The 25837-nt window shown below is 45.3% G+C and overlaps 1 protein-coding gene and 1 long non-coding RNA gene across 3 annotated transcripts in view; both read right to left on the reverse strand.

The window, feature by feature from the left end:
- LOC138763184 (metabotropic glutamate receptor 7-like) overlaps nt 1-25837 on the reverse strand; it is a 583408-nt gene that overhangs the window by 484249 nt on the left and 73322 nt on the right. The window lies entirely within an intron of this gene.
- Nucleotides 21192-25837, reverse strand: part of LOC138763186 (uncharacterized) — a 38322-nt gene continuing 33676 nt past the window's right edge. For both annotated transcript variants that reach the window (XR_011357368.1, XR_011357367.1), the window contains 2 exons: nt 21348-21444; nt 21192-21256 (listed from right to left, as the gene is read on the reverse strand). This is a non-coding gene — a long non-coding RNA (uncharacterized lncRNA). The remainder of the gene's footprint in view (nt 21257-21347; nt 21445-25837) is intronic.

Consider the following 25837-nt stretch of genomic DNA (forward strand, 5'->3'; position numbering starts at 1 on the left):
TGGCAGATCTTTTCCTTCATGCTACAGAAGCAGGCATTAACATTTCCCTGAATTGCAACCTTGCCCAAAGTGCAGAAGCTCATTGATTGCATTCATCCTCACAAATAACTCTCTGAACAAATGTGCTTGGCTCTGTTTTCCTTCTGTTAAGATGCCTCCAGCTAATGCTGTTCTATCAGTTTGCCCAGATTGCTCCGATGCTCCTGGAAGTTCTCTTGCACACCACCTTCCTGTCATCGCAGGATCCACTCAATAGCAACAACTCCCTGTCAAGTGCTGGAAGAGTGCTCCTCATATTGAGGAACATCCTTAAAGAGCCAGCTACTAAGATCATACCTGCTGTGCGAAATATCAATAAGAAAAAGCAGCTCATGAACATGAACTCCATGATGAAACCATCGGTGTCAGTTTTATTGCAGAGGGAAAACCAACAATGTTCTCTAACTAACCATGCAATTTAAGGTCCTGCTCTTTGTACAGCTTTCACAAACATTGAGAGGCGGACCCACACTGTTATACTGCCAGGAAAATAGCATGGAATAATCACTATAACTGAAAGCTTTCCTTCTATGCTATTATTTTTATTGTTCAATTAAAGAGGCTTGCTCCCAACACTGGTATTTCAGAAATTACACAAATAAAAATCAGGCTTCCAGCAGAAAATTGTGGAAACACTTTGGATTGTTTCCCTCCATCCTCCTTGCCCTGCACTTAAAAATCCATTCGACTAAATATTTCATTGCCATCTGTGGCCAAAGTCAGGGTCACAGTCACACTTGTTTTCCAAGACTCAGGATCATTCCAGACAGTGGCATATCTCTGCTGTATATCACTCTTTAGTGCTCGCAGTTCATCCTAATACGATATTCCAGGAGAAAGATTTCTCCTGGAGAGAGAGTAAACATATTCAAGTTCTTGGGTGTCACTATCTCGGAGAATCTTTCCTGGACGCAGCACACTTTCTTTGGCTTGGCTTCGCGGACGAAGATTTATGGAGGGGGTAAAAAAGTCCACGTCAGCTGCAGGCTCGTTTGTGGCTGACCAGTCCGATGCGGGACAGGCAGACACGATTGCAGCGGTTGCAAGGGAAAATTGGTTGGTTGGGGTTGGGTGTTGGGTTTTTCCTCCTTTGCCTTTTGTCAGTGAGGTGGGCTCTGCGGTCTTCTTCAAAGGAGGCTGCTGCCCGCCAAACTGTGAGGCGCCAAGATGCACGGTTTGAGGCGTTATCAGCCCACTGGCGGTGGTCAATGTGGCAGGCACCAAGAGATTTCTTTAGGCAGTCCTTGTACCTTTTCTTTGGTGCACCTCTGTCACGGTGGCCAGTGGAGAGCTCGCCATATAATACGATCTTGGGAAGGCGATGATCCTCCATTCTGGAGACGTGACCCATCCAGCGCAGCTGGATCTTCAGCAGCTTGGACTCGATGCTGTCGACCTCTGCCATCTCGAGTACCTCGACGTTAGGGGTGTGAGCGCTCCAATGGATGTTGAGGATGGAGCGGAGACAATGCTGGTGGAAGCGTTCTAGGAGCCGTAGGTGGTGCCGGTAGAGGACCCATGATTCGGAGCCGAACAGGAGTGTGGGTATGACAACGGCTCTGTATACGCTTATCTTTGTGAGGTTTTTCAGTTGGTTGTTTTTCCAGACTCTTTTGTGTAGTCTTCCAAAGGCGCTATTTGCCTTGGCGAGTCTGTTGTCTATCTCATTGTCGATCCTTGCATCTGATGAAATGGTGCAGCCGAGATAGGTAAACTGGTTGACCGTTTTGAGTTTTGTGTGCCCGATGGAGATGTGGGGGGGCTGGTAGTCATGGTGGGGAGCTGGCTGATGGAGGACCTCAGTTTTCTTCAGGCTGACTTCCAGGCCAAACATTTTGGCAGTTTCCGCAAAGCAGGACGTCAAGCGCTGAAGAGCTGGCTCTGAATGGGCAACTAAAGCGGCATCATCTGCAAAGAGTAGTTCACGGACAAGTTTCTCTTGTGTCTTGGTGTGAGCTTGCAGGCGCCTCAGATTGAAGAGACTGCCATCCGTGCGGTACCGGATGTAAACAGCGTCTTCATTGTTGGGGTCTTTCATGGCTTGGTTCAGCATCATGCTGAAGAAGATTGAAAAGAGGGTTGGTGCGAGAACACAGCCTTGCTTCACGCCATTGTTAATGGAGAAGGGTTCAGAGAGCTCATTGCTGTATCTGACCCGACCTTGTTGGTTTTCGTGCAGTTGGATAATCATGTTGAGGAACTTTGGGGGACATCCGATGCGCTCTAGTATTTGCCAAAGCCCTTTCCTGCTCACGGTGTCGAAGGCTTTGGTGAGGTCAACAAAGGTGATGTAGAGTCCTTTGTTTTGTTCTCTGCACTTTTCTTGGCTCTAAAGGCTGTGTACGGCCCCTCACCCCAAGTCCAAAGCCCGCTGCGCAGCTCAGACGGCAAAGTCCTCCTCAGCGACAAGATCTCCATCCTCAACCGATGGTCAGAACACTTCCAATCTCTTTTCAGTACCAACCGCTCAGTCCAAGATTCCGCCCTGCTCCAGCTCCCTCAACAGCCCCTAAGGCTAGAGCTGGATGAGGTTCCCACCCTGGATGAGACATATAAGGCAATCGAACAACTGAAAAGTGGCAAAGCAGCAGGTATGGATGGAATCCCCCCAGAAGTCTGGAAGGCTGGCGGCAAAACTCTGCATGCCAAACTGCATGAGTTTTTCAAGCTTTGTTGGGACCAAGGTAAACTGCCTCAGGACCTTCGTGATGCCACCATCATCACCCTGTACAAAAACAAAGGCGAGAAATCAGACTGCTCAAACTACAGGGGAATCACGTTGCTCTCCATTGCAGGCAAAATCTTCGCTAGGATTCTACTAAATAGAATAATACCTAGTGTCGCTGAGAATATTCTCCCAGAATCACAGTGCGGCTTTCGCGCAAACAGAGGAACCACTGACATGGTCTTTGCCCTCAGACACTAATGACATTGTGAAGAAATCACATCAGCGCCTCTACTTCCTCAAGAGTTTGCGGAGGATTGGTATGACACCAGAAATCCTGACAAATTTCTATAGAAGCGTGGTGGAAAGAGTGCTGACCAGCTGCATCACGGTCTGGTAGGGGGACACCAACACCTCTGAGTATAAAACTCTCCAAACTGTAGTGGACACAACCCAGGACATCACAGGAAAAAAAACTCCCCACTATCAAGAACATCGACAAGGAACACTCCTATTGGAAGCAGCAGCACATCATCCAGCACACGCTCTGTTCTCGCTGCTATCATCACTCTTCCTTCAGTTTCCAGGAAGAGGCAGAGCAGGCAGGGAAATCTGGCTGGAATGTGCAAATTCAAGGAGAGCAATCACAGAGCAAGAGTCCTTACAGAACCTCCTCAGCAATTTGGCAATAGATCTGGAGGGTTCTGTGGTGGTACAGCACCAACCTACTTCAGGGGGCAACACCTGTACCTGCAGGAGAGTAAGGGGACAGGACAACACCTGTCCGGCTGTCAATCAGTCGGCCTGAAGGGATCAAACCCCATCCGGTCAGGTGTCAATCACCCTCTGGGATATAAGCCTGCACCGGCCTCCCGAAGCTAACTCAGAGTTGGTGCAGCTACAGCCAGCCTGGCTCTGTGGAAGTCTTTGTGAATTAAAGCCTGTGTACAGTCTTTACCTTGTGTGTGTCTGATTCTGGCTAACTGTGCACCACAATTTAATCCACAAAATATTTCCATGGCTGCCATGGAAAAACTCCTGAGCGCAGGGAGCCTTGAAGTCAACCCATGCCACCCGGAAGCCCAGATACGCTTCGAGATCTGGCAGCACGTGGTCGAGGCAATCATCGAGGCACACGAAGGCGGCATCCTGGACTGAGATCGGAAGAGGTTGGTCCTACTCCAGTCAAAGCTAGGTCCCCATGCTTTCCAGGCAACCAAAGGCTGCTCCACATACAAGAGCACAATGGACACTCTCGAGAACTTGTACAAGCCCCCCATGAATGCAGTCTGTGCAAGTGACCTCCTCAACACCAGAGCCCAGCAACCCGGAGAGACGGCTGAGTCTTACCTGGGACAGCTGCAAGAGTTGGCCAGACCGTGTCTGGCTGAAGATAGGTGCAGATGAGGTCGAGAGGCTGATCTGGGATGCCTTCGTCTGAGGGCTACGCTCAAGGGCCATCCGGCAGAATCTGTTGGAAGACAATATCTATGCCCTAACCAAGACAGTGGAAGTGGTCCAAACCATGGAAGCGGCAGCCCTGCACATCGAAGCCTTTGATTCCAGATTCCCCCAGGCTCCCTTATGGCCCTCTCATACTGCAGCTCCAGCCCAGACCAAGCTGGGGAGGAAAACGTCGCAGCAACAGGCGCCCAGTGCCCCTGTAAGTACTGTGGGTCCTGGTGTGGTCAGACTGATAATCGCGCCAAAACTGCCCAGCTAGGAACCAGTATTGTTCCCGATGCGGCAAGAAAGGCCACTTTACTAAAGTATGCCTCTTAAAACCAGCCGGCAGCTCAGCAGCCTTCTATGACCTCCCCACCTTCCCCGCGGACCCCTCCAAGTGCGTGTGCCGGGTGGTGCCATTGTACGCGTTACGACTTCTGCCTTCCCCGACTTCAATGGTGCGACATCTGGCCCCGCCAGCAACTGTCGCAGCGTGTGCCCCGAGCACATGGACCAGCCCCCACCCTCGACAGCACCGCTTGCCGAGAACTACAGCAACGTCAATTCTGGCTCACAGCGTGACGTCACTTCTGGCTGACATAATGATGTCACTGCCGCCGGCCGCAGTGACATCACTTCACTCACCACAACGAACACGGCTGGGGAAGGAGGCCAGCCACGCAGTGGGCCCCCACGTGCCGCCGCCATCTTGGGCCAGGCAGCGGCTGACACGGAGAGCCCCTTATGATGTTGAGAACGACGTGGTCAACACAGGCGATGACCAGGCCGGCCTACCGATGCTCTCCATGCCTCCGGGTGACAACAGCTGCCGCATGCCACATCCCTTGACCAACGTCGATGTAGTCAACACGGGCAATGACCAGGCTGCCCTACCGACGCTCCCCTCGCCTCCAGATGCCATCGGCTACCACATGCGACACCCCACGACCGATGTCGATGTGGTCAACGCAAGCGATGACCAGGCCACCCTACCGATGCTCCCCACGCCTCCAGACGTCATAAATCGCTGTACAAAACTGGAGAGTGACGACTCTGACTCCAAGATAGTCCTGGCCGCCACCACGCTGACTAGGGACATCCCTCACGACCTCTGGCACTCTATGATGGATGTGCAAGTCAACGGGCAGGTAACGAAGCACCTGTTCGACAGTGGCAGCAGCAAGAGCTTCCTTCACCCAAGCGTGGCCCACTCCCTGAGATTAAGAGTCCACCCTACCACCTCCCTGATCGCCCTCGCCGCCAAGGATAAGACGGTTGTTACCCTGGGGCACTACTCAGCCGATATAACTATGGGAGGGGAGACTTACACAGGGTTCAGGCTCCTGGTCATGCCCAAACTCTGCACACCACTCATCCTGGACCTAGATTTCCAGTGCCACCTGCAGAGTGTCACCCTTGCCTTCGGAGGGCCCAACCTTCACTCACATTACACAGCATGCCAACCTACTAGCCTTGGCCAACCTGCGGCCTTTCCACACTGTTCCGATCGCCGCCAGAAGTAGGCACTATTGCGCCATAGACAGAGACTTCATCAAGGCGAAGGTGCATAGAGCCCAGTAACTTCCTTTGGAGAGCCCAAGTCCTGGTGGTCAAAGGGGGAAGTAAGCCGAGGATGGTCGTGGATTACAGCCAGACCATTAACCGGTACACCCAGCTGGATGACTACCCCCTACCGAGGATCGTCAACATGGTCAACAAGATAGCCTGCTACAGGGTTTTCTCCACAATTGACCTGAAGTCAGCATATCTCCAAATCCCCATCCACCCAAAGGACAAACCCGACACTGCCTTTGAGGTGGACAGGTGCCTGTACTAGTTCTGCCGAGTTCCCTTTGGGGTCACGAATGGGGTCTCCGTTTTCCAGCGGGAGATGGATCGCATGGTAGACCGGCACAAGCTGAAGGTGACATTCTCGTATCTGGATAACCTCACTATCTGCAGCTGTGACCAGCAGGACCACAATGCTAACCTGGAGAAATTCCTCCAGACAGCCAGGGAGCTGAACCTCACATACAACAAGGAGAAGCGTGTGTTTAGCACCACCCGTCTTGCCATCCTGGGGTACATCGTGGCCCATGGAGTCGTCGGCCCAGATCCAGAAAGGATGCACCCATGAATGGAGTTACCTCTCCACCCCCCCCCCCCCCACACTAAAGGCCCTCCGCAGGTGCCTTGGCCTTTTCTCTCATTACTTGCAGTGGGTCCCTTGCTTCTCAGACAAGATCCGCCCACTGGCCCAAGCTACAACTTTTCCCCTCCCACCTGAGGTGCAGGCAGCCTTCATCCACATCAGGCAAGACACCGCGGATGCCGCGATGCAGACTGTGGATGAGAACTCCCCCTTCTAGGTGGAGAGTGGTGCCTCTGAGGTAGCCCCCGCCGCAACCATCAATCAAGAGGGGCGCCCCGTCGCTTTCTTCTCCAGGACCCTCCACAGCTCCGAGCTAGGGCATTCCGCCATTGAAAAGGAGGCCCAGGCGATTGTGGACGCGGTCCGTCACTGGTGCCACTACCTGGCTGGCAGGAGATTCACCCTCCTCATTGATCAGCAGGCTGTGGCGTTCATATTTAACACTACCCACAAGAGCAAGATCAAGAATGACAAGATCCTGCGCTGGAGAGTCGAGCTGGCAACCTACAGCTACGACATCCACTACCACCCCGGGAAGTTTAATGACTCCCCCGATGCCCTCTCTCACCCCTGCGCATCTATGCACGACGACAGGCTGCAGACATTGCATGAGTCCCTCTGACATCCGGGTGCCACCAGGTTGTACCACTTCATTAAGTCCTGGAACCTGCCATACATCACCAGGGACATCAGGGACATGACCGAAGCCTGTCGGGTCTGTGCAGAGTGTAAACCCCATTTCTTCCACTTGCCCCAGGCCCATGTTGTAAAGGCTACTCGGCCTTTCGAGTGTCTCAGCATGGACTTCAAAGGGCCCCTGCCTTCCACGAGCCGAAACGTCTACTTCCTCACAGTATTGGACGAGTACTCAGGCTTCCCTTTAGCTATCCCTTGCTTGGACAGCTCCACGGCCACCGTCATCAGGGCCCTGGGGCAGATCTTCACCATGTTTGGCTATCCTGCCTTCATCCACAGAGACTAGGGGCCTAGTTTCATTAGTGATGAGCTGTGCCAGTACCTGACAGTGAGGGCCATCGCGACCAGTCGTACAACGAGCTATAACCCGAGAGGCAATGGGCAAGTGGAACATGAAAACTGCGTGGTCTGGAAGGCAGCTCCTGGCTCTCAGGTCAAAAGGGTGGGCCGTTGAGTACTAGCAGGATGCCCTGCCCGAGGCACTCCATGCCATTCGGTCGCTGCTGCGCATGGCTACCAACAAGACCCCTCACAAATGTCTGTTCTCATTCCCCAAGAAGTTGGCAACTGGAATGTCCCTCCCAGCATGGCTTACGTCCCCGGGACCGGTGCTCCTGCATAAGCACATACGGACACACAAAGCCGAAGCCCTGGTCGAGCAGGTCTTCCTCCCACATGCAAACCACAACTATGCCTAAATTAGGTTCAGCAGGGGCAAGGAGGACACCGTCTCAACCAGGGACCTGGCACCAGCAGGAGCATCCACCACACCACGTCATCCTCCAGCCCAGGACGACGCTGACCGGGCATACATCCCCATCCCCAGGCAGCTATGGGGCACGCAGGACCTCTTTGACCACCAGGGCCCTGCTTCAGCCCTGGGAAATGAACCTGCCCCCACCCCCAACCATCCAATACGAACCTCATATGTCGACCCCGGGGGCCTCCACTCTGCGCGACACCACACAGACCCTTGCCGCCAGCCCCCCCCACTTCCCTTCTGACCAGTGACCAGGAGCCAGTCCTACAACGGTGACAGAGACCACAGTGGCCGCCGGACCGTCTCAACCTGTAAATATTGTATGTGTATAGTGGGTACGATTCCTTGTTACGGCCCCCCCCTCCGGGACAATTTTAAAGAAGGGGTGAATATGGTGGTACACCACCAGCCTACTGCAGGGAGCAACCTCTGTACCTGCAGGAGTGTAAGGGGACAGAACAACACCTGGCCAGCTGTCAATAAGTCGGCCTGAATGGATCAAGCCCCACCCAGTCGGGTGTCAATCACCCTCCGGGGATATAAGCCTGTGCTGGCCTCCCGAAGCTCACTCAGAGTTACTGCAGCTACACGCAGCCTGACTCTCTAGAAGTCTTTGTGGATTAAAGCCTGTTTACAGTCCTTACCTTGTGTGTGTCTGATTCTGGCTAACAGCGCAGCACAGGTTCGTGTATTCCTTATTCCACAATAACAATCCCTTGTGTGGGCATACTTTATCACTTCTCAATTAGGTTCTTCGAAACCCAGGAGAACTCTCCCCTATCTCTCCTATTATTGATTTCAGATTTATTGTCAGAGTGCATACATGACATCACATATCACCCTGAGATTCCTTTTTTCCTGTGGGCACGGCAGAATTACCAATAATTGGTAGTGCAAAAAATAAACGGTACACAGTGTAAACAAATAAAAGAACTGTAAACAGATAACAAATGTAAACAAACTTACTGTTCAATACAGAGAGTACAAAAGAAAATCAATAAAGTACACAAAAGAGTCTCTGATTGAATTTGTAATTGAGGATTCTGATGGTAGTGGGGTAGCATCTGTTCCTGAACCTGGTGGTGTGGGTTTTGTGGCACCTAGACCTCTTTCCTGATGGGAGGAGCGAGAACAGAGCATGTGCTAGGTAATATGAATCCTTGATAATTGCTGCTGCTCTCTGACATCAGTGTTCCTTGTCGGTCTACTCAATAGTGGGGAGGGTTTTTCCTGTGATGTCCTGGGCTGGGTCCACTACCTTTCAGACCATGATGCAGCTGGTCAGCACTCTTTCCACCACACCTCTGTAGAAATTTGCCAGGGTTTATGGTGTCATGCCAAACCTCTGCAAACTCCTGAAGAAATAGAGATGATGATGTGTTTTCTTCATAATGCCATTAGTGTGTTGGGTCCAGGAAAGATCTTCAGAGATAGTGACTTCTAAGCACCTAAATTTGCTTACCCTCACCACCTCTGATCACCAAATTATCACTTATACCTCTAGCTTTCTGCACTATTGAATCACATAGGGAAACCCCATTATGTTTTTCTGTCAATCTCCCAAATGATGATCCTGATCTTATTAGCTTAAACAAGAGCAACACATAATCTTCTTTAAAAGCCATTAACTTCATGTCAAAAATATATGTTCCAAACACACAAAATATTTATGTTGAGAATATTGGTGGGGGAGCTAAGTTATTGCATAACACAATCAACAATTCACGAAGCTTGTTACATGAAAGCTTCAATCTCAATAATGGTTATCAACATTGAACATTAACCGTGTTTCTCTCTCCAAATGCACTACTTGATTTGCAGGACATTTTTATGTCCTAGGTTTCTTTCCTCATGCTTCCAGGCTTCCAGTATTTTACTTTTCAGTCACTTCAACCTGTTGACTTAATTAGAATCTAAACTAATCTAAAATCTATTGTAGTTTCCACAGAAGTTAAATAGCACTTTTATCAATTCGAAGAGCCACAAATTAAGCTTGGTACTGTAATCAAATGTCCTCAATTATGACTTTTAATGAAGTTTTACTTGAATATACCAAAAATATTAGCAGTGTTCTGCTTGAAAATTCAATTCCAATCCTTTTGAGGTGTGTAGAACAAGATGCCATTCAAGCAAACGCCATTCAAGCAAACAAAGGTGCAAGCTTGCCCAATTGTGTTCAATGCAGGAAAACACTTGCAAAATTCCTTCATCGAGAAGCAGCTCTGACTTTAGTTTCTCACGGGGTGTTGCTCAGTCATTGTCAATTTGGAAACACTCAACCCAAGCAAAGACAATCCAAACTTGATTACATCAGGAGGAATCAACTGCAAAACCAAAGACTTGATATGCTGGGCATACATCACCATTGATTAAGTGAAGACAAATACGATAATGCTAAGTAAATAATCCTGACTTGGAGCCTGAGAAGAGGCAGTATCACAAGCCTAATTCAATCTGAATAGTTCTATGGAACGAAGGAGCTTGGGCTGGGTGCAGAAACATGCACCAAAGTTCAGCCAGGGTAGAAAAAGCACAAAGTACTGAATAATCCCTACCTGTTTATCTTTCATATATACTTCACATGCATTTAACTAACTCCTGTGGCATGCAGATCATAAATGGCAGAAGGTGTGGGAAATCCATTCTGAAATGAAATTCTTTGAAAGGTTAAAACCCCTAAATTGGGACAGAGAACATGGAAACACTTTTTTCCCAAATTATCACAGGCAAAGTTAACATTTATTACCAATCTCAAAATGTCCCTCAGCAGTTATGATACTGAACAGAGAACTGTTGAAATATCTTTGAAATTCAGATATTTAAAAATTCTTGTGAATAATTTAAACCTCTTGAAATTTGAAAATATTTCACAAGTTTAACTAAAACTATTTACAATGATAAAGAATTTAATAAGCAAATTTACTGAATTCAGTAAATCAGCTGGGCCTCTTCTACACAATTCAGCAAGATGCAGACATGGCTATCGTGAGATTTTTTTAGCAGATACGAAAGAAAAACCTGATTGCAGATTTGGTGACATATGCAAGTAATACATTGTGCTCTGTTAATGCATTCTACCGTACGTAACAGCAGGCAAATAACTGGAGAGAGACATGATGAACTTTGCCTCTATTCAATTCCTTTTCAAACTTTTTCCAAAAACGAAGCAGCTGCATCAGGAACCAACATATTCTGAATAATCGTTTCTCACAATACAGCAAGGCCAAATCTTCCTCCAGATGCCAGCACAATTTCCACTATTGACAGACTGGTCTCCACGATATTGCTTTGTGATGTCGATCAAAATCAGCAAATGCCATTTTCTGCCATGCTCCACGTGCACCTCCAGTGAGCTCCAAATGGAACCCAATGATGCACTGCAATCTCCTGCAGTTTTCTGAGCTCTTATAATGTATAATCTGTCATCCAGGTCACAGTGGGAAAACCTGTCATCAGTGTGGCAGCCTCCTCTCAAAGGAATGGGAAACATTTGCTCTGGGTGAGATGCTTGTTGTTACGCTTTTGTCATAGTTTGAAGTCAGCTTGTGCAATATTTATTAGTTTTTATTGTGTGGAGCGTTTTAGCTTTATATATGAATAAGTCTTTTTGCTAAGTTTTCATTTGCCTATCCTGTGTGTTACTGAATGTTCAGGAGTCAAAGAGGTTGACAAGCATTCAATGACCTGTCCAGGCTGACCTGTAAGCCTCCAAGTCTCATGGATCAGGCAAAGCTCTGGTTCTGTGACAGCAGCCCAGCAATCTACTCGGAGACTTCTTTGGTCCACACTGTTGTGGAAAGGAATAGGCAGACACAGAGATACTGAAATCATGACCCAGTGGACAGCAGCCCTGCGAATCCGCAGATGGTCTGCCCCACAAAGCACTTCAATAATCCTGGAATATAACCTTGGAGCTTGATTTCAGGTCTCCAGATTTGCACTGAGATATTACTTCACAAGGTATAGGCTCACACTAATTCAACACATCAATGAACAACTTCCACTGAACTAGAACAGAAAGTCATTACAAAGCAAGATTTACATCATCCCCACCCTCATCAAAAAGTGAACACCAGAAATTTAATATTGTCCATCATGGGTAAGATAAAAAGATGAAAAATACATTTTTATAATTACATTTCCACATCAAAAATATAGACTTTGTTTTATTCTTAGCCATCACTTGCTATTGGTAGTTTTCTGCATGACTAATGTCTTAAGGGGTCACAAAACTTGAGAGTTAGGCATTTTCTTTAAAAAGTCTTCTGCTATCAAAGTGAAACATGATTAATTGTGTGACTACCAAACATACACTTGCAACTGAACAAACAGATGCCAATATACCGTGGGGGAGGGGGTGGGCGAGCACAGCACATTTAAGGTGTACCAGAGACTGAAATCTTTAATAAGGGGAGCTCAAGGAATAAAGGGAGGCATGGAAGCAGAACAGATTAAAAATTTTATGGAGAAGGACTTTGCTGCTCAGTTTTGCTATATTGTTGCCAAGCAATGCAAGATTTTTTTCAAGGTTGGAGGCATTTGGAGACAGTTTAGTATAGGGGTCTCCAAAGTGATCGATATTGACACTCACGGGTTGATGGAACCATCCAGGGGGTCGATATCGCCGGGGGAGGACGTCAGTTTAAAATAGTGTCACCACACCACCCCCAGCCTCACCAGGGGATGGGGAGGTGCAAAGCTTACTTGTTATTAACCTTCATACATTGCCTTCACACCTTCCCCTCATCGAGCATGTGCCAGCTGGCCATGCACAGGCTGCGGACCCCGGGATGCTGCATTTTACAGATACCCTTTCTGCCCCTTAATTTGTCCTCCGTTTGGGGGCGCAAATTGCTGTCCGGCTCGAGGTGGAGCCAGATGGAGGACAGAGAGCTCAAAAGTCAGACTGTTCAAGCCTCAAACTGGATGTCCGGCCACCCTACCCAGAGTGCCCCCCCCCCACCCCGTCCAGCACCCCCCCCCCAACCAGTGCCAAGATTCTATGCCTGGGGGTCAATGATGAACCCCATAATTCCTGAAGGGGTCGGTGGTCTAAAAAGTTTGGCTTAAAATGACCTAGATAAATGCGGTAAATTAACAATGTTTTCAGAGTGTTCCTTTATTTGATATGATTGTGTTTGACTCATACAGAACCAGCTTTGGCACTGAGTTACCTTCTATGTAGTTTTCCTCTTTTGTTCTATTTCCTCTTTTGTTCTATCACCTCTCATTCCAGGAAATGAGCACACAGGCCAAAAGGTTTGCTCCATATTTCTCACGTGATGGGTAGTGAATGTGACTCCTTCTGCTCACTTTTATCGAAGATATGTATTGCTCATAATTTTCCATGAAATGTAAGCAGACTGTTGAGCTAACCTTAATAGTTAATTTTTGTTACTTTCAGAAATAATTTTACCCACAAAATCATATGATGAAGTTTTCTGGTGGAATAATATCTGATGTCATGAACTTCAATGACAAAGAAATGATCATTCCTTTGAGTAATTCCACTGTTTCTAGAAGAATTGATGAGATGGCAAGGAACAACATAAAAGCATGAGTCATTTCATTACAATCCAAGAAATTTTCTTTACCATCAGTCAAATTCCCTCTGCAAACAAAAACTTCTTCTTGGGTCTTATGCCATATTCTGGATGTTGTTTGCCACAGGATTAAAACAGACACTGAATCACATAAACAAGAACAGTATTCCATTTGAGAACATAGTTGCCTATTCAACTGATCATGCCGCTTCAATGGTTAGATAATGCAGAGGGTTCATCACACGCCCAAAAAATGTTTTACCTTCAGTCTTTACTGTTCATTCGTCATTCATGGGAAGCACTTTGTGGCTAAACACTGAGGAGGACATTTCAATGCTTTGCTTTCAATTATCAAGAAAACTGTAAACTTTATTAAAGCCCTTTTATGACCATCTATTCTGCTAACTGTGATAAGAAAATGACGAGGATTTCCAGACACTGCTGCTGCAGGTGAGGGGGCTGGCCAAAGGAAATTTGTCTTTGTCATTTTGTTACATACTGGGACATGATTGTTTCCTTTCTTACTCACAGCGAGCATGGAGAAAAACTCATTGATGCAAATGTGGACATATTTTATCTGGCTGATATCTTGGACAAACTCAATTTATTGAACAAGACCTGACAGAATGAACACCATAACCTCATTAATATAAAGGAACCCATTGTTTATTTCCTTACAATGCTCAAAGAAAATTGGAGCAAAGGGAATTTTTCCAATTTCCAAATCTGAGCACGAGCTCAGAGGCATCGAAGGATGTTGATGTTGCTATTTATGTGCAACGCTCAAAGCAAATACACACAGATCTGGTGGAAAGATTTAATGTCCCACTAATCCTCAATATACCATATTGGATACTTGATCCATTTGAGGAACAAACCAGTGATGCTGATGCAGAAATTCATGAGAGTGATTGATCTTCAAAGATCAATCAGCCTCTCAACCAATTTTTAAAATTAAGATCTTTAGGTTGAGTGATCAGCTGAATAAATTTCCAAAACTATGGGAAAAGGCCGAAAAAATTTTCACTGCCTTTCCCTCAACATAATTACTTGAATGTGGATTCAATAAGGTAGTTTCCTTCACAAAATCCAAGAACAGACCTGATATTGCAACAAGAGGTGACCTTCGACTGTCTCTATCCGATTTGGAGCCTGACATCAAAAAACTTCCCCAGGAACTTCAAGTTCAAGAATCTCACTAAGATTTTTTAACTTTTCACATCCCTAAGTTTATGCTTAAGGTTCCCTAATGAGGCATTGTGTAGAAACCATTGCACTCTAAGAATCTTTTCTAATTTTTTTTTGCAACATGTATTTTCAGGTTTTCTTCTTTCCTACATGTTCCAAGAATGATTTTCCATTTGTCTGTTTGTCATGGAATTACAAGCCAAAGTTATTATGGTCAGAGTAAAAGCCTTGCTTTCTTTTCACCTCATGTTATATAAATAGTTTTTTTTTAATGTTTTGTCTATAACTGATAGAAGTACAGAAGAAACCAACTTAATTTGCCTGCTTCACAGAAGGGGGCCCATAAACTTTGAGCAGTTTCGAAGGGGCCCATAGGTTGAGCATGGCTGATTAAATGCATTTATTTTCCACAAAGCTTATTGGATTTGCACTCATGAGGTCCAGAAGAACACTTATAACTGAACATCACTTGATCTTCAGTAGTTAATTAACAACCCTTCATAATCATCCAATTTCACACGCAACCCTCCACAAACTACACCTTCCACAGAAAACTACACCCTTCTGCAGAAAATTACACCCTTCCACCTTCCCCTATTTTAACCAGATAAAATAGCACTATTGTGAACACAGTACATTCATTTAAAAAATGTGAAAAAGAATCCAATTCTTGGGCTTAATTGATACAAGCTGCGCTTTGCTTACTCTAAAGTAATTTACTAATAACATTTCTTTTTGAAAGGAGTCTTGCAAATGGGAAGTACTTATTTCCTCTATTATTTGGCTCAACTGAAAGAGTTTCCTTCAAAGAGTGAGAATACCGCCATTTGTTCTGGAAAACTATTTTCATTCCATCCTCAAGAATGCGCAAAAATGCTGCCTCAAAACAACTAATTTCACGACACGTGTTCATGAAATATAAATTCTGATTCTGCAGCCATACTTTGCTGGAAGGTTTTAAGGCAGATGGCGTGATCACCAGAGCGGTTCCTTAGTTATCAGCACATTTTCCCCATATTTTTCATGCAGCTGGAATTTTCTACGAAGCATACTTAAAACACACATATCCATCACTCAAAGGTTGTATATCCAGGATTTTGCCTCAGTATTATGGATTAGAAAACATAGGTGAGGTTTTCCAAGCCTTGTTGATAGCCAAGGGCACGTGAGACCAGTCCAATGGATTACTCTCTCTTAAGGTGCAACTGGATCTCAACGCCCATCTCTGAAAGTGAATTGCACAGTCCATCCAACTCGGCAGCAGAACGTCGAGCACTGTCACTGTACACCTCACGGCTGTGTGCTCAGCCCACACCCGTTCACGCTGCTGATACATGATCTCAATATCACATCAAGCTCCAACAGTATCATCAAGTTTAGAGATGACTCAATAGAGAAGAGGTGGAAAATCTCACGATTTGGTGTGAGAATAACAATCTGTGTCTCAATCTACACAAGATGAAGGAGATAATTGTGGATTTCAGGAGGACCAGGAACAAGCAACCACTACATATGAATAACTCTCTAGTGGAGAGAGAGCGGAGAGCACCAAGTTCTTTGGAGTCCACGTAACAAGTGACTATCCAGGACACATAACAGCTCCTCACTTGTCAGGAAGGCACAACAGTGACTGCACTTCCTGAGAAGACTGAAGTGGGAAAGGCTACTGGCCACCATCATGTCAACCTTCTACAGAAGCTCTATCAAGAGTGTCCTAGCTGGCTGCATCACAGTGTGGTATGGTTGCTACAAAGAAATGGATCAGTGGTCAATCCACAGGATTATAAGAGTGGCAGACAGGATCAATGGAGTCTCCCACCCCACATTGACATGATCTACTGAGATCATTGTGTGAAGAGGGCACACAAACTCGTTGAGGACCCCTACCACCCCACACATGGCATCTTTCAGCTACTCCATCAGGTAAGAGATACAGGAGTATCAGAGCCAGCACAAGGCTGAGAAACAGCTTCTTCCCACTGGTAGTGAAAATGCTGCTCACACTAACCATCTGTAGTGTGGATTATGGAGGGTCATATGGCCTCTCCATCTGGAACTTGGTGGGAGTGTGGATTGTGATGTTAATGTGGACTCTCTGTCTGGAATCTGGTGGGAATTTGGATTGCGGAGAGCCATGTGACCTCTCTGGCTGAGCCTGGTCAGAAATCATCTCATCTTCAAATCAAGGGTTAGATCTGCCTACAGGTGAGGTTGATGCACGATTGGTCATAAAAGGTCACATGAATAGGCCTTGCATTGAAAAATCCAAGCTTGTGCAGCCTTTGCTCTCTCTGTTTACTGCTGCTGCATGGAGACCAGCACAGAACTTCAGGCTGCATGCCATCAGCAGTTCCAGAGGGCCAAATGCAATGGGCCCGTCCTGGATCCCGAGTTGTGGGGAATGCTGGAGACCAGGTTCATTTGATATACTTGTTAGTGGTAATTTATTCACTGTTTGTTAGTGTGCTATCCTACTAGAGAAAGAGAGAGTTCATGGTACTGTGTGTTCAATCTTCGCAATTCCAATTGAGAGTTGAGAATGTTTAGCCGTGATTTATTTGCTGCTGTGTATGTATTCTTTATTGTGACCATTGCTGAATTCCAGGCTGTGAGCTACAGTCAGCCCCAGAGGGCCGATTGCAATGGACCCATCCCGGATCTCAACCAGCAGTGACACTGCAGATCAGGTTCATGTGTATGTACTTGTTTAGTTACTGCCATACTGTGCCTGTTAGTAGTGGGTGCTGAAGAAGTCAAATCCTTGTTTCTTGGTATACTGTGCCTGTGGGTGGTGGGTGCTGAAGAAGTTTCTTTTTATACGGTGCATATGGGTGATGGGTGCTGAAGGTTAAACCCTCCTTTCTTGGAATACCGTGCCTCTGTGCTCTGTATGTTATTCTGTGTGAGTCCTTTTGTGAATTCCCCTGTGGGTAAATAAAACCCTCTGTTTGTTGATAACGTGTCCAGTCTTGATTCTTTTTGAACCCATTGAACCTATTCTTGAACACACCACCATTTGAGACTCTACTATTTATTCAACAACATTTATTTATTTTTAATTTTGTCCTGCACATGTATTGCTTGTCTGTTTTTGGGTGGATTAGTGTTTGCATGTTTTACACCAAGGACTGGGGAAAGCTGTCTTTTTGCATTATATTTGTGCAATTGGATGATAAATGAACTTGCTTATTAAAGGGCATCCATATGTGAATACTGGTCATTCAGGGGAGGTTAAAACTTGTAGATGTACTACTTTAGTGGGTGGGAGAATAAGAAATGGGAGAGTGAGAGAAGGAGGGAGAGGGGAAATGTCACATATAAAACCTGCTTTAAGAAAAAATATTTGAGGCCATTTTCTCCCTGAATTATTATGTACAGGGTACTACTTTGATACGCTAGACTATAGATCTTAACTGTATAGATGTCAGAGATAATGATTCCCCTGGCTGAAGTATCCAGTATCAGTGCTCACCCATTCAGGTCAGAGATTAAAATTCAGGATGGAATTCATCACATTCACAGGCTGTGGAGGCTCAGTTGCAGAGTAAACCAAGACAGAGATCAATAGATTTTTAGATGTTGAAGGGATACAAAGTTAGTGCAAAAGGTAAACTATCAGCCATGGTCTGAAACAGGCCCTTTGGCCCAACTTGCCCATGCCAACCAGAAAGGCCAAACGATATTTAAGCCCATCACCTGTTTTTGGCCCATTTCCCTCGAAATGAGTGGTTTTCAAACTTTTTCTTTCCACTCACATATCACTTTAAGTAATCCCTACGCCATTGGTGCTCTGTAATGAGTAAGGGATTGCTTAAGGTGGGATGTGAGTGGGAAGGGAAAGTTGAGAATCACTGCTCTCGACCCAATTATTACTGAAATATTTTGCTTGAGAAAAATTGTACTGGCCCATTTCTTTTGGAGTGATAAAACTGTGCACATAATGAGTCAATGAGGTATGATTAAAACAGTGGTTTTCAAACCACAGCTCTGCAGCAGGTGACAGTGGCAATCCTGATTAAACTGTACACCACATAATAAAACTGCCCTCGATGCACATTTGATAGAGGTTTAAACATGAATTCTCAGAAATCTAAATTAACTATAGAAGGTGGTTTATGCCAAAAACATTGGGCATATAATAATTACCATAAGAGAATTAGGGAGTGAAAAGAATAATGATGAACCACTGCAAAGAAAATAACTATTCATCAACATTAAGGCTAGGGCAGAAATATTTAGACAGGTTCCAGCAAATAAAAAGTGAAAATTCAGATTTTCCCATTTCCTTTTACTTCATCACTGATGATGAGCATGTTCCTGGAAAGAAGGTTTAATGAACGCCATCAAACTCCAGGGACCTTGGATTTCTGTCAGTTTAGAAAAATGGTCCCGATACAGTCAGAGAAAATTCTTCTCTCGCGTCCCGTCGCTGGAGTCAAAGTAGCATAGATTAGAGACTGCAAGTATTCTGTTCTTTCCACTGATAGCATATTATCTAAATCGAACCCGAGCATTCTCTCTTGGGTCTGTTTACTGTTTTTTTAAAAATCTTCTGTGGGCACGGTTCTCATATTTGAAATTAGAATGAATTGTATAGTCAGGTAACAATTACCAAATCATGCTGTGTAATTAGTTTGGGGAGCCTAAGCCAATAATGCATCTACATTTAGTTTCCTAACCACTCCCAATACAAATACAGGGGAAGGATAATGCAGGATTCATATCACCAATCTTTGCAGTTTTGCAAAATGTAATTATGGAAACATGGACAAGATTTGGAATTAGAATAATAAATCAATATTGAGCCTGACATTGGTTCGTGGCATCTGAAACATGGCTAAACCGCTTTCAAAAGATATCAGTAAACAGTCTATACTGTAAAAGAAATTAAATCAGAAAAAAAATAAACACATTAGGAAGAGTGAAAGTGGCCAAACATGATAATAAAAAGAGAATTGGTACAAGAAAATAAAATGGAAACCCCTTAAATACACATTTTCCTGTCTGATCACCAACAGCTTGAATTTCCCAATGATTCAAAAATCTCCCTCATATTCAACAAATCAGCCTTGCATGCAAAGAGAAAATTACAGATTCACATCTCTCTGAGAGGAGAAATTCTACCTTATTCTGCATTCTGACAATCCTTTATCTGGTGAACCAACGAACCTGTGATACCCTCTTTGAATGATCTCCATTGCCAGCTTTTGTTTCTTAAAATAAGGAGTCCAAAACTGTACACAATGGTTCAACTGTAGTTTCATGAATGCTAACACTAGTAAATTTTCTTACTGATTCAATTGCTTATCAAATCCATGACACTGAAAATACTCTGCGCAACATTTTTTTAAAAGATGGGTGTAAAACTATTAGAGTAAAATCTTTTTAAATCTGTGTACTCCTTTTGAATAGTTTACCTCAATGCTCAGGAATATTCAGAAATTATTTCCTTATTGCTTTTGTCCTATGAATGCCAAAATATAAAATATAGAGTGGAAAAATGTATCAGTTTATCATTAGCTCCTTTGTGACAGAGTATATAGATATGTTTTTGGGAGATAAATTGGGAAAGGTTTGTTAGAGTATGTTACATACAAATACTTTTAAAAATATCTTATTTGAAATACTGGAGCTCTGCTAATGCTAGACATATCAGCTCCACAGCTTTTGCAAGAGCTTTGGTGAGTGCTCAAGAGACTTCACTAATGGATTGTTGTTTACAAAAGGCAACAGATGAAAGATCTTGTTGGAGCCACAGATTGTCTGGAAGAGAACCAAGAGGGTCATGTGGTTTTGCAAGCAGAGGGAATCAAACAGACTTTCTCTCATAGAGGGACAGACTTCTTCTAGTGTTACAGCCAGCAGAGGCAGCTGGGACTGGAACAGGACAAGCTGGCAAGCTTGAGGAAAGCCCCATTTGGAAGATGGCCTGGCCAAAGCCCTTGTGGTTCATGCAAGAGGAGAGAACTGACTGTCTAATGTTCCACTGGAAATAAGTGAAACAAAAACGAACTCTGTGGTGACCTGAAAGAAAGAGGATATCATCTGCAGAACCCTGAAGGGGAAAGTTTCGTCAGCAAGACACTGAAGTGGCTGATGGAAGTACATCAGTTGTGGATGTCCTGGAACAACAAATCTCTCTCTGAAAACCAACAAGAACCTTCCTGAGTGGTAACCATTTACCTTTCAAGTACAAAAGCCTGGTGAACTTTATAAATGTTAAATTCTGTGCACAGTATAAGAATTGCCTACAACCAGTGAACTTGGAGAATGAGAAGTGAGATTGGACTGTGAACCAAATAATTTTTCCTAACTTAACACACATTATACACACAAGTGCTTAGAATTAGAAGAGGGTTAAGTTAGGTTAGTTAAGTTAAAGTGTGATTCTGTTTTCATATTTAAAAACAATTAAAAGCAACTTTTGTTTAAGTAACCATTTGTCTTCATGAATATCTATTGCTGCTGGATTTATGGGTCTGATGGGCTCGTAACTCCTTCAAGGTGGAAATATTGGGCTCGTAACTCCTTCAAGGTGGAAATATTGGGCCTTTATTGCACCACACTGTTCTGTGTAAAAGGTATGAACCTGGAGGAGGAGGTCATTGCAGTCCTGTCTTTAAGCCAGCACAGCGTTGAATCACATTATGCCGGCATTATTTGATTTAATATAAAGGTCTTCTTTACAACAATAAAACAGAATCTCTGTGTAAAAATAGATTTAATTAACTCTTCAAATATTTAATGGAACAATGTCTTTGGACCAACTGTTGGGAAAAAGAACAAAATAGTAAACAAGGATGAAAAACATTGAGAATTCAAATAAAACTCGACGTTAAACAAAAATAAACAATTTACGTTCAGATTCTCGAAGATGAAGAACTTGGAGGCTCATGTACATCAGTTAGACTCAGTGAATACAAATTCTTCTTCTTCCTGAGACTGAATTGAAGGTCTGCAGAAACCACAAAAATCCTTCTAAACAGATAGATTTAGGACATGGTATCTGTTTTCAATGTGTTTTAAATGTTACAGGTGTACCCACCTCCACAACTTACTCTGTCAACTCATTCCATAAGCCCACCACCCTCTGTGAATAATGGTGCCCCTCAGCCTATTTTAAATATCTTCCCCTCTCACCTTAAATCTGGGTACTCTCATTTTAGACTCCCCTAGCCTGGGAATAAGGCTATGACTATTTGTCTTATCTATGTTCCTTCATGATTTTACGAACCTCCATTAGGTTCCACCTCAGCCTTCTCTGCCCAAGAAGAAAAGTTCTTGCCTATCATAATTGAACTCCATCAGTCCTGGTAACATTCTTCAGAATTGTTTTTTGCCATTACGCTGGAATCTTCACAAATTATACTGAGGTTACTCTGACAGCATCGCCTCCATCTGGGATCATGACCCTGTAATGGAAGATTCTAACCTGTTTTTTTAAACTTGCAGCTCTGGGTTCTGCAAGGCTGAGAACCTGCTTGTGTTTTAGAATCAGCAGACATAAGCTAAATCCCACCAAGGGGCCAAAGATGCTATTATCTGATGAAAGAACATCTGTGTACCAAGAACATTTAATCTTCCTGCTTGTTTTGGTCACAGACTGTCAGAGGCCTAGCTTTGATGCAAAATAAACCATTGTATTCAAAGTGATAAGCTGAAAATTATGTTATTTGTTAGAAGCCTAACATGCTAGCTTGCTTCCTTATCTTTCTTGCTGCGCTGGGAATAGGTGCTTGGGTAAGCAGTTTTTGGGTAATATAAGCCATGGTCCCGCTGCTGAAGTTTGAGACTCTCCGAGAGGTGGCAACATCTCTCAGCAATAAGAAGAAGAACTTTTGGAGTCCAGCCAACGTCCCGGTCAGGGGAGGTGGAGAAGCTGCTACCGGCGCTCTGACAACCTACTACAAATGTGCAGTCGTTGCCTCACTTCGGCATTTGGGACCAGTCCAAGCGTTGATAAGTATAGTTGGGAAGGGCTTACATATTGTAGTGTGAAATCACCTTTTGAATTTGTAATAAACATTTGTATAATCTGAACTGTTCTTGGTGTGTGTGTCTATTTTCTTTCGGTAGTTCAAACACTGTGACCAACCTAAAACGAACAAAGTGAGAGATACAAGTTTATCCAAGACAATTGGCGCTGCGAGCAGGGTTGGTCTCAAGATGTTTCACCGAAAGAAAGAGGTGAGCCCTGAGCAGTTCTTGATTCCTGGATGGACTTCCAAAGACGATGGGTTTGGCATGTTGGCCAATACCCTGTCTTTGTTGGGACCACCCATTAGTTGGGATAAGAAGTTAGATTCATCAAGTGCACCTCTGGGAGAGCGGGTTGCCACTCTCCTTCGAGAAAGGAAATTTCCTGATAAAAAGGGGACGCTGACGGATGGTTTTTGGTTGCTGGCCACAGCCTTATGCCACTCCATTCAGCGTGAAGCAGAATCAGTTCAAAGAGAAGTAGAGTCTCAGCGCAAGAGAAAGCAATTAGAGGAGGAGCTAGAAGCCATGCGACAACGCTATTCCATGATGAGCGAAATTGTTCGCACCAGTCAGGACAGAGCCATAGAATTGGAAGATAAGCATGTCCAAACAATCTGCCGTAATATTAAACTCCGTCAGCAGCTCTGTGCAGATAAGGAAAGGCAAGGAGTAGAACCCGATCCATATCGTATTCGTGCCATGATAATGAATGGTGACGATCCTGATGTAATTGAGGATTGGGATGGGAATATCCGGAATGACAATGGTAATGATGCAGATACTCCTCAGCATGTGTCTAACGTACTGCCCTCTCCACCACCTGCTGTTCATGCCCGCCCCATAAGGCATCTGACTTCCCAAACAGACAGAAGGGAGGATGATGTAAGGGTAGAGATTGAAGAGATAGATACCCCGGTCTCCCAAGTGGACCCAGGGGAATATACCCAAACACCTGCTGATACTCTATGGCCTCCTCCCCTAGACTGGGTGGAGGACCCTGTGGGCCAAAGTGGGAACAGGGGTCGGAAGCCGTCAATGATCCGTGACTTCTCTGTAAAAGAGCTGGCTGCCATTGGAGATCGATTTAGGCAAAAGGCAGGAGGAACTCTGGCAGCCTGGCTCCTGTGTCTCTGGGAACAAGGAGGGGGTAATGTATTTTTAACCCCTGAGGAATTGTTGGGATTAGGAACATTATCTACTGATATCAGGGTCACTGCTGAGCTGCAGGGTAGAGGGAGAGAGATGGATTACTTACTTACTACTCTAGGGGATGCCCTGCTACGAGTATACCCATCACCAGTAGATTGGGATTTACATTTGCAGAACAATTGGAGAACCCCAGAGGAGGGTATAGCAGTAATTCGTCAACAGGCCCTGGCCTCTGCCTTGTATGCAGGGCGTTTGAGGATATGGGTACATGGGGGGAGCCCTGATGAAGAGATATTCACGGCTGGAATGCATATCAGATTGGTTGGTTCCGCCCAACCCACTACACGGGGGCTGGTTCTGTCCGTAACTAGTCCACTAATGTTGCACCCTGTGTCTGAGGCGGTGCACGCCTTATCTGGGCTTAGAGAATTAGAGTTGGGAGGTAAAATCCACTCACCTACAACCCAGGTTAAATCAAACAAGCAGGTTGAAAGGAGAGGGCCTGCTGCTAATAACGGACCGACAAGGAAGGACCTTTTTCTGACCTTGTTAAAGTTAGGCGTACCTAAAAGTGATATTGATGGGAAACCTACTGCGGTCCTTTATGCCTTTTATAAGAGAAAAGCAGGGGAACATCATCCCCAGCTGCTGAGTCCTCCTGGCCCAGCTGTGCCCTCTGCTCCCCCTGCTGCTTCTATCGAGCAGGCTTCTCCTGGTCCAGTTACCCGTGATGAGGTACAACAAATGGTTAACAAGGCTCTTATGGATAATAGTGGCATGTGGGCCTGGAAGCCCCCGAACCCAACTAAAGCATGAAGGTGTGGGCAGGGCTCCCGTGTCTACTCCATTGAGATACGGCGGATACACGGGGACCCACAACCCTACATACCGTTAACCATCCATTGGGGTGGGGGTAATGACAGCCAATATTTTGCCTTGGTCGATACCGGTGCAGAGCACTCGGTGATTCCGGGTAACCCCGACCTCTGGACTGGACCAAACTTTCGAATAGAGGGGTTGGGAGGAGCGGTCACCCTGGCAAAGGAAATAAAAGTCCGTGCCACGGTGGGTGATAGCCCTTCCCCTATCTGGTTACATGCCCTCGTGGCTGCTACTTACGAGTGTATCCTGGGTATTAATATGTTGGCCGGTACGGCCCTTAATACTAGCCAAGGGGAATTTGCATTTTGAATTCGGACTATTACAAAAAAACTAGTAGTGGGTCAGGCTAAGTGGGATCCTGTGATGGTGCCACCCCCCCATGAAACCAGTGTGCATTCCACAATATCGCCGCCCTGGGGGGCAGGAAGAGATTACTGCCACCATTGATGCTCTGCAAGAAGAAGGGGTAGTGAGGCCCGCAACGTCGCCCTTTAATAGCCCTGTTTGGACGGTTTAGAAGCCGGATGGCTCCTGGAGAATGACAGTTGATTATCGCTTTTTGAACAAGAATGTCCCACCACTTGCTTCAGCAGTTCTGGACATTGTTACCCTTATTGAAAACATTGCTACTGGGAGGAAGTCACGTGATGGAGTAGTGGCCGGACGGTGAACTCCAGCCCTCTCCAGAAAAGTTGAAAATAATAAAGGAAAACACAAAGGCACAAAAATTAAAGTAAAGTGAGTATAAAGGTGGAAAGAAGATGGCGACGAAAAAAGAAAAATCGAAACCAACGGAAAGAAGAGAGGAAGAGAAGACAACGGAAGAAGAAAGAGAAGGCCTTACCTGTTCGAAGAGGCCCGCGGTGGAGAGAGAAACCCGCTCCCTCAGGTCGGTAGAAAGTGGACTACAAAAATGGCTCGCTGAGCCGAGTAAAAGTACGCAACCGCGCATGCGCAAGGAGTGTGCATGCAAAAAAACACACCGACGGGAGGGGTGACCAGCTGGGGAGTCGATCTCCACAGCCAGCAATGACAGCTGCAGAACACCTGCAGCAAGAGGAGAACATAGAAGACAACGAAAACAAGAAAGAAGAGAAGAAAAGGGCAACAAAGAAACAACAGATGGCCAACCCAGAGGAAGAAGAAGAGGAAGAGGAAGAGTACAGTGAAATAGAAGAAGAAGGGAAAGGCAAGACAAAGGATATACTTTCTCTTATTAAAGAATACATGGAGTCATTTAAAGAATGGCAAGCACAAGAATTTAGTGATTTAAGAAGAAGAATAAACAGTACAGAAGAGAAAGTGAATAAAATAGATATGACCTTATCAGAAATGGG

This window comes from Narcine bancroftii, chromosome 5 (genome assembly GCF_036971445.1).
Source record: "Narcine bancroftii isolate sNarBan1 chromosome 5, sNarBan1.hap1, whole genome shotgun sequence".
NCBI classification, from domain to species: Eukaryota; Metazoa; Chordata; class Chondrichthyes; order Torpediniformes; family Narcinidae; genus Narcine; species Narcine bancroftii.